This window comes from Rhinopithecus roxellana, chromosome 6, assembly GCF_007565055.1.
Source record: "Rhinopithecus roxellana isolate Shanxi Qingling chromosome 6, ASM756505v1, whole genome shotgun sequence".
In the NCBI taxonomy this organism is placed as follows: domain Eukaryota; kingdom Metazoa; phylum Chordata; class Mammalia; order Primates; family Cercopithecidae; genus Rhinopithecus; species Rhinopithecus roxellana.
In genome coordinates this window covers 82,284,675-82,294,326 of record NC_044554.1, presented here as the reverse complement: position 1 = coordinate 82,294,326, position 9,652 = coordinate 82,284,675, and the positions used below count along the sequence as shown (strand labels likewise).

Genomic DNA, 9,652 nt, shown 5'->3' with positions numbered 1-9,652 from the left:
TGGGTTTTCTTCGCGCACTCCATTTCCCTCCCACATCCCAAAAATATGCACGTTAGGTAAATTGGCATTGAGGACTTACTCTATCATAGCAACTCATTAGCCAACTTCGCTGAAAATCAAAACAGACTAATGCAACCTAAAGGATTACTTTCTAAAGAGGGGCATTTTAGGCAGAAGAAAAGACTGACATGCAAGAAAGAATGTCATCTGATAATCTGAGATTACAAAATAAAGCTGTAAATGCTCCCTTTATGGGTATATGGCATACAGCACGATCTTGAATAATGTTGTTTTGTTATAACATTGGTAAGAAAAAATAAATGATTGCTGGCCAGGACCACTGTCTGTTTAGAGATTGCACATTCTCCTCATGTGTGGGTTTTCTTCGTGCACTCCATTTCCCTCCCACATCCCAAAAATATGCACGTTAGGTAAATTGGCATTGAGGACTTACTCTATCATAGCAACTCATTAGCCAACTTCGCTGAAAATCAAAACAGACTAATGCAAACCTGCAACGTGAAGCTCAGAAATCTTGAGAAAGACAATCAGTGACAGCTTTTGACTAAATGCAACATGACCACTTAGTCTGATTAAAAAGACATCAAGCAGATTTGCTGTGTAACATAAATATAGCAATGCTACTATTGTGACTCCTAGCATGGTATATTCCGTTAGCAATACTATGAAGTCCATGACTGCAAATGATTAGACTTTAAAGAGGGAATAGGAGATTCCTATTAATAGCATAGTCAGCTGTGAGCACCACTTATCTGGGATGGTAAAACTTAAATAACATATTTTTAAAAATTTTTTGTCATTTCCAAATATCTCACAGTTACTTTCTTAATAATTGCAAAAAAAAAGAAATAAATTCTTTTTTACTACAAAGTGGATTTTTTAAAAAGTAAAAATAGGCCGGGCGCGGTGGCTCAAGCCTGTAATCCCAGCACTTTGGGAGGCCGAGACGGGCGGATCACGAGGTCAGGAGATCGAGACCATCCTGGCTAACACGGTGAAACCCCATCTCTACTAAAAAATACAAAAAACTAGCCGGGCGTGGTGGCGGGCGCCTGTAGTCCCAGCTACTCAGGAGGCTGAGGCAGGAGAATGGTGTGAACCCGGGAGGCGGAGCTTGCAGTGAGCTGAGATCCGACCACTGCACTCCAGCCTGGGCGACAGAGCAAGACTCCGTCTCAAAAAAAAAAAAAAAAAAAAAAGAAAGAAAGAAAAGTAAAAATATTTAAATATTCTCATAAAAAAGACAAATCAATGGTTAGGATTCATATTTTAAGATTATTTGCATTGTTGATGGGGCAATGATAAAAGGCAATTTTTGGACATGGTTCCCTTAGGAATTTGAAATATTATTAAAATAATTAATTTAGGCAATTCATGCTTAGCATACTCTAAACACTAGATACTGAGCTAGATCATGACCCTATACAGAAATGCCGGATCCACCTGTGGAGGTTCCCATGGCTCAGAGGAGCAGGCAGAAGTGGATTGGAAGCAGCACTTCATAGGGCAGTGAGTTAGAAGAGGAAGCTAGAATCTGTGTTTGGGCCATAATGGGCTGTTACAAGGCTTCTAGGCAGGAAACCTGAGCTAAGTCTGAATGCTTTATGGATCTCTCTAAGTGGAGAAGGTTGGGAATGAATTCCATGGAGAGGAAATAGCTTTAACAAAGAAATTTAATCCTAGATTATTAAAAACCATCCATTTAATCAAATTATATGTATGTCAGTATGCCATGTATAATTTGACAAGAAAATCTATTTTTCTTTTTAAGATTTTCTCAGCATTATTTCTAATATATGCAGAATAGTTGTCTATAGGTTAAGAACATATTTTATTTGATATGGTTGGCCTTCTTAATGTAGCTTCCATTCCAAAGTTATGGATTTCTTAGTGGCTGTGCATTAACGCATTTATGCCTAGTGTTCCATTATTGGAACAGTAAGCTTGTGAGGGTCATGTATATCCTACTGCTCAAGGTCATCACCAAGGTCTGATTTTTCACACAAAAAAATTGCAACCTCCAGTATAAGTGGGTTAACAATAGTCTAGCAGGTTTAAGAACAAGTGGGTACATTGCTATTGGACAAGGGTTGGCAAACTTTTTCTGTAGAGGATCACATGGTAAATATTTTAGGTTATGCAAGCCATACAATCATACTGAACTCTGACATTGTAGGACAAAAGTGTCTATAGACAATCTGTAAACATATGGGCACAGCTGTACTCCAATAAAAATTATTTACAAAAGCAAATTCAAGTGTCAGGCTGCATTTGGCCTAGGCTTCATATTATAATCAAAGTACTGCATACGTTAAAATAATTGCATGATAGTTCATCACATCACTGAAGCTCTTAAACATGGTTCAGGTACAAAGAATGACAGACAGATCTCTTTCCCAGCTTAACTGGTTCTGCCACGTGCCCATGGTGTAAACACAGTTCACAAGTCACTTATGGCCCCTGCCCTGAAAGTATGTGGTTGTTGCTAAAAGGTATCTTTGGATTTACATTTTCTTTTCTAATTTTCTTCATGAAGTGAGGCTCGGAAAATATTTTTCACCACATGATTTCAAATCACATAATTTAAATGTATGGGATGTGCCCGTATATATTGAATTGGCTTACTAACTTCTCAATTTTAGATGTATTTGCAATAATAATACTGATCTTTATAGTTTTTTAAAAATTAGTTTGAATAACATTTAAATGATTAGCCTGACAATAGTTTGAATCATGTCCCATTTTTCTAATGTTGTAGAGCATTTGTGTTCAATGCTGTTATCAGTCATAGTACTTTTCTTCTATGAATACAAAGCACTTTAAGTTTCTATTATACAATTAGAAACGTTACCTAGGCACCTTCGTTGCACAGTTTCATTTTGTATTGAGAAAAATGCATAATAATGAAACTAATTAGTAGAATATTGAAAGATAACTAACTCCCTCTGTTTTCAAATATTATTTTTATCTTTCACATTTTATCTCTTATTCCCCTATGTGTAGAATTATTTTTACATTTCAAATTATAATTTTACATTTATGATAAAACTGAGTATTTTGATTTTTGAGATAAAGATTTAAAATATGTTTGAACCATGTGTGTGTTTTTATGCCAGTATCATAGCATTTTGATTACTATAGCTTTATAATGTATTTTGAAGGAATGTGATGCCTCCAGCTTTCTTCCTTTTGCTCACGATTGTTTTGGCTATTCAAGGTCTGTTGTGGTTGCATATAAATTTTAGGATTAAAAAAAATTCTGTGAAAAATTACATTGGAATTTTGACAGGAATTGCATTGAATCTGTAGGTTTCCTTCGGGCAGTGTGGACATTTGAACAATATTAATTCTTCCAAGCCATAAACATGGGCTATGTTTCATTAATTTGTTTTCTACAATTTCTGTAATCAATATTTCATTAGTTTTCAGTACACAGAACTTTAATCTCTGTGGTTAAATTTACACTTATTTACATTATTAATTTATTTATTGCTATTGTAAGTGGTATTGTTTTCTTTATTTCCTTTTTGGATAGTACATTATTAGTATATAGAAATACTACTGCTATTTTATGTTGATTTTGTATCCTTCAACTTTATTGACTTTATCAGTTCTGACAAGTCTTTGGTGGAGTCTAGGATTTCTTTCGAGGTATCATGTATGTCATCAGCAAACAGAAACAATTGTACTTCTCTCTTTCGCATTAGGATGTCTTTTATTTCCCTCTCTTGATAATTGCTCTGGGTGAGAGTTCTTTTATGATGTTGAAAAGAAGTGGTGGTTACTTTAAATTTCTTATGGAACCAAAAAAGAGCTAGTATAGCCAAGACAATCCTAAGCAAAAAGAACAAAGCTGGAGGCATCATGCTACCTGACTTCAAACTATATTACAAGGCTACAGTAACCTAAACAGCATGGTACTGGTACCAAAACAGATATATAGACCAATGGAACAGAACAGAGGCCTCAGAAATAACACCACACATCTACAATCTGTTCTTTGACTAACCTGACAAAAACAACCAATGGGGAAAGGACTCCCTATTTAATAAATGGTGTTGAGGAAATTGGCTAGCCATATGCAGAAAACTGAAACTGGATCCCTTCCTTATACCTTACACAAAAATTAACTCAAGATGGATTAAAGACTTAAATGTAAGACCTAAAACCATAAAAACTCTAAGAGAAAACCTAGGCAATACCATTCAGGACATAGGCATGGGCAAGGACTTCATGACTAAAACACCAAAAGCAATGACAACAAAAGCCCAAATTGACAAATGGGATGTAATTAAACTAAAGAGCTTCTGCACAGCAAAAGAAACTACCACAGAGTGAACAGGCAACCTACAGAATGGGAGAAAATGTTTGCAATCTATCCATCTGACATAGGGCTAATATCCAGAATCTATAAAGAACTTAAACAAATTTACAAGGAAAAAACAACCCCATCAAAAAGTGGGTGAAGGATATGAAGAGACACTTCTCAAAAGAAGACATTTATGTGGCCAACAGACATACGGAAAAAAGCTCATCATCACTGGTCATTAGAGAAATGCAAATCAAAACCACAGTGAGATACCATCTCATGCCAGTTAGAATGGTGATCATTAAAAAGTTAGGAAACAACAGATGCTGGAAAGGATGTGGAAAAATTGGAATGCTTTTACACTGTTGGTGGGAGTGTAAATTAGTTCAACCATTGTGGAAGACAGTATGGTGATTCCTCAAGGATCTAGAACCAGAAATACCATTTGACCCAGCAATCTCATTACTTGGCATATACTCAAAGGATTATAAATCATTCTACTGTAAAGATACATGCACACACATGTTTATTGCAGCATTATTTACAATAGCAGAGACTTGGAACCAACCCAAATGCCCAACAATGATAGACTGGATAAAGAAAATGTGGCACATATTCACCAAGGAATACTATGCAGCCATAAAAAAGAATGAGTTCATGTCCTTTGCCAGGACATGGATGAAGCTGGAAACCATCATTCTCAGCAAGCTAACACAGGAACAGAAAACTAAATACCATATGTTCTCACTCATAAGTGGGAATCGAACAATGAGAACATATGGACACAGGGAGTGGAACATCACCAGGGCCTTTCAGGGGTGGGGGAACAAAGGGAGGGATAGCATTAAGAGAAATACCTAATGTAGATGATGGGTTGATGGGTGCAGCAAACCACCATGGCATATGTATACCTATGTAACAAACCTGCGCATTCTGCAGATGTATCCCAGAACTTAAAGTATAATTAAATAAAAAAAAAAAAAGAAAAGAAAAGAAGTGGTGAGAGTGGGAATCTTTATCTTGTCCCTGATCTTAGAGGAAAATCTTTCAACTTTCCACTGTTGAATATCATGTTAGCTACAGGTTTTCATATATAATCTTTATTGTGTTGAGGTACATTTACTCTATACCTAATCTGTTGAGAATTTTTATCATGAAATGGTATTAAATTTTGTCAGATGCTCTTTCTGTAGCAATGGAAAAGATTGTACAGAAGGCCCAGAAATAAACTTATGCTTTTATAGTCAATTTATCTTCAATAAAGTTGCCAAGAACACACAGTGGGGAAAAACAATCTCTTCAATAAATTGTGTTACGAAAACTGGCTATCCACATGCAGAGTTATGATATTGAATCCTTATCTCACACCATATGCAAAAATCAACTCAAATGAATTAAAAACTTAAATATAAGACCTGAAACTGTAAAACTACTGAAGCAAATATAGGGGAAAGCTTCATGAAACTGGTCTGTTCAATAACATTTTAGATGTGACCCGAAAAGCTCATGCAAGAAAAGCAAAAATGGACAAATGGGATCACATTAAATTAAAAGGTTTCTGTACAGCAAAGAAAACAACAAAGTAAAGAGACAACTCAATAGTGGGAGAAAATTTTTGCAAAGCATACATTGGATAAGGGGTTAATCCAAAATGTATAAGAAACAACTCAACAACAAGAAAACAAACCATCCAACTAAAAACCGGACAAAGGACTTGAACAGATATTTCTCAGAGAAGACACTAAATGACTAACAAGTGCATGAAAAAATATCCAACGTCATTAATCTTTAGAGAAATACAAAATAAAATCACAATGAGATATCACCTCATACCTGTTAGAATGACTTTTATAAAATAGAGGAATGATAATGAGTGTTGGTGAAATTATGGAGACAAGGAAACTCTTAAGTGTTGTGGTTAAATGTAAATTAGTGTAGCAATTGTGGAAAACAGTGTGGAGGTGCCTCAAAAAACTCAGAACTATCATGATTCTGGGTATTCATTCAAAGGAATTGAAATCAGTATATTGAAGGGATAATTGCACTTCCTTGCTCATTGCAGCATTATTCACACACAGTGTGAATTCACAGCAGTCAAGATATGGAATGAACCAAAGTGTCCATCAATGTATGAATAGATAAAATGTGAAATGCTATTACAGTGGAATATTCTTTAGACCTTCAAAAGAAAAACAATTTGTCATTTGCAACAAAGTGGATGAACCTGGAGGACATTATGCTAAGTGAAATAAGCCAGACACTGAAAGACAAATACCATATAATCTCACTTAAATGTAGAATCTAAAGAAGTTGAATTCACAGAAGTAGAGAATAGAATAGTGGTTATCAGAGGCAGGGAGTGGGGAAAGAATGGGGAATTGTTGATCCAGTGGCACAAAATTTCAGATACACAGGAGAAATAAGTTTTGAGATCTATTGCACATCAGGGTGACCTGTAGTCAATATTCATGTATTGTATATTTCAAAATTGCTAAGAGTAAATGTCAAATGTCTTACCACAACAAATGATAAGTGAGAAAGATGATGTATATGTTATTTAGCTTGATTTAATCATTCCACTTTGTGCTCCATAAATGCATACAATTATAATTTGTCCATTAAAAATAATATTAATTTAAAAAGTAAAAAACAGTATGTTTGATAAATAAAGCAAAACATAAAAAGAAAAACAAAACCACAGTATTTCTCATCGTATAAAATTATAAAATGAAAAACATGTACGAAACGCTTTGTATTCATCTCCAACCTGAATCCCTCAGTAAACTGCTGTTTATAATTTGGGGCATGTCTTTCTGAATACACAGACACACCCACACATGAAAATATTCATACATTGATATCAACATACAAACACATACATTAATACATATATAAACACACAGAAAATAAACGTATTCCTCTCTATGCTACTTTCCTCAACACAAATGTGATTATATTATATGTTGTTCAACTTGTATTTATCAGGTAATAACATATAAGGAAAATGCATTTTTGTGTAAGTATATGGAGATGCTTATTCAAGCTTGCTATTACTGGTTTTAAAAATATTCAAGCTTGTTATAACTGGTTTTAAAAATATTGACTTTCTTAGTTTATATTATTTCTATCTACCACACTGAATTCTATTATGAGCACTATTGTGAGAGTTTCTTAGTATTTTTGTTTTCATAGTCATGTATTAAAGTGACCAAATAATTTTTCTCTTCTCTTCTCACTTCTCTGCTCTCTCCTCCTCGTTTTCCACTCTTCTCCTTCCTTCTTTTCCTTTTCTTCTTTCTCTCCTCACACGTCTGCCAATCATACCCTATTTTGTTACTCAATTTCGTATATTTATATTTTCAAAAGGTATCATCAACTGTTATGTAGCTTTTCAGCTTTTGATATAAAATTGCTTGGGATATTGCTTTCAATTCTTTATTTTCTCCTGAGTTTCTCATAAATTTTCTTTTTCATGATTGCAGATATAGATACATATATTTAATTTTATTTTTCAGAATTTTTATGTTTTAAATTTTTTTGTCTTACAAAACTAAAATTTTATTTTATCTATAGATTCTTTATATTAATAAGTTTCAATTTCTTGTTGCTATTTCTTAACGATTTCAATCTCACTTTTTTGTTTTTTAAATTTTGTTTTATTCTGTTTTTTTCATTTTATTTTTCAATCTCACTTTTTAAATTGAATGCTTTTTTATTACCAGAAAAGTTGCTTACTTCATTTATTCTCAATATTTTTTATTTAACATAATTTTTTTTTCTAGGCAAAGAACTTTATTAACCTTTGTTTCAAACTTGATTCCCAGGCTGCTTCAGCTTAATTAGCTGCAAAGAATGAACTGTGTATAAGCAAAAACTGAAAAGAGCTGCAGTGTCCAAGGGGCTTGGGCTTAAAAATATTAGAGATCTAGATTTTATCAGATCCATAAACAAAAATTTCTTAAAAAGCAGTCATAATATAAAATAGCAGCTCCCGGTAACTTCTTCAAGTTTTATCTTCAGAAGTTGGCTCAATTCAGTTTGCCTCATTCTTGGAAGCCTCATCAAAATTCTCCACAAGATCTGGAACTTCATCATCATCATCCTCTCCAGTAGCAAGTGGTGCTTTTCCATCCACAGATTGTTTGGGCAGAGCTTCGGCCAGTCTCCTTAAACTAGTCAGACTATCTGCGCCAAGCTGGTTTACGGTGCTGGGTAGCATTTCTGTCAGCTGCTTCGTCTCAGCATGGTCTGTAATGGTGAAAGTGTTCGCTGCCAGAGATGCCTGAACTTTAGGGTTGTTCAAGTGGATCACTGTTCCTTGGTTTGTAAACATATTCACCTCTTCAATACCGGAGATATTGTTTACCCCTAACTTCTTTAAGGAGAACTGAAGTTTTTTTTATCATCTGCTGTGGCTGTTCTATGAACTACCTTCTTCTTTCTGCGAGCAGTTCCTTTCCCACCAATGCGCACTTGTGCCTGCAGTTTGGCGAGTTTTTCCTGGTTCATGATTGTTTCTTTCATCTTGTCGGAGCGAATAAGGGGCCGCGCGGGGGACTAGGGTTGGTGCTCAGGGGGTCTCGGGTGGACCAGCTGAGATTAGGCGCACACATGCGGGGCAACATAAAATTTTTTAAAGGTTAAAGATTGGAAACATCCAATGGGTTTTAATATAAAGATTTTTCCTTGTTTTTATTATAAAATAATCTTAATTTCAGAGTTGAGGTCCTTTTTGATTTCAATACTTTTTAATAGTTTTCTTTCATCAGTTCCATGTTTTTATTTTTGATGGTGGTATTTTGCTCTTACTTTCATTTCTACTCGATTGCATTAAGGACAAAGAACATAACCTACAATTTAGCAACATTTTGGTATTTATTAAGGTATATTTTGAAAAAAATGCATAAATAATTTTATAAATGTCTCACTGTAATAAAAGATTGTACCCTCTCATTTTGTGAGGTACCAAGTAACAGATACAAACAGTAACAGTGAGCGCTTTCAAAGTGGAAGAGGTTATACTAGACCATTATACTAGCCATGACCACTTCTCAAAATTTCTTGTTTGATCATGTATGTTACTTTTAAAAATCAGATAATTTATGAAAGAACTAACAATTTTTCAGTGTTACATAATATAGTAATGAAAATTATTTTGCAAAAAGCTATTGAGTTCTGTCAAGCTGTGATCAGTTAAATGAAGCCAAAGAGAAAAATCAATTTTAGTGATTTTTATTCCTGAATTGCCACACTGTGTTTCTAAATTGCCATATTGAGTTAGTTTGTTCCCAGGGCTAAAAGAGTGGGCACATTTTCCAGTCC

The 9,652-nt window shown here is 34.4% G+C and overlaps 1 pseudogene across 1 annotated transcript; it reads right to left on the bottom strand.

The window, feature by feature from the left end:
• Positions 1-8,114: 8,114 nt before the first annotated feature.
• On the bottom strand, positions 8,115-8,943 carry LOC104671019 (annotated as a pseudogene). The gene has a single exon (XR_749231.2). The product of XR_749231.2 is annotated as a transcription factor BTF3 pseudogene (transcript).
• Between the last annotated feature and the right edge of the window lie 709 nt (positions 8,944-9,652).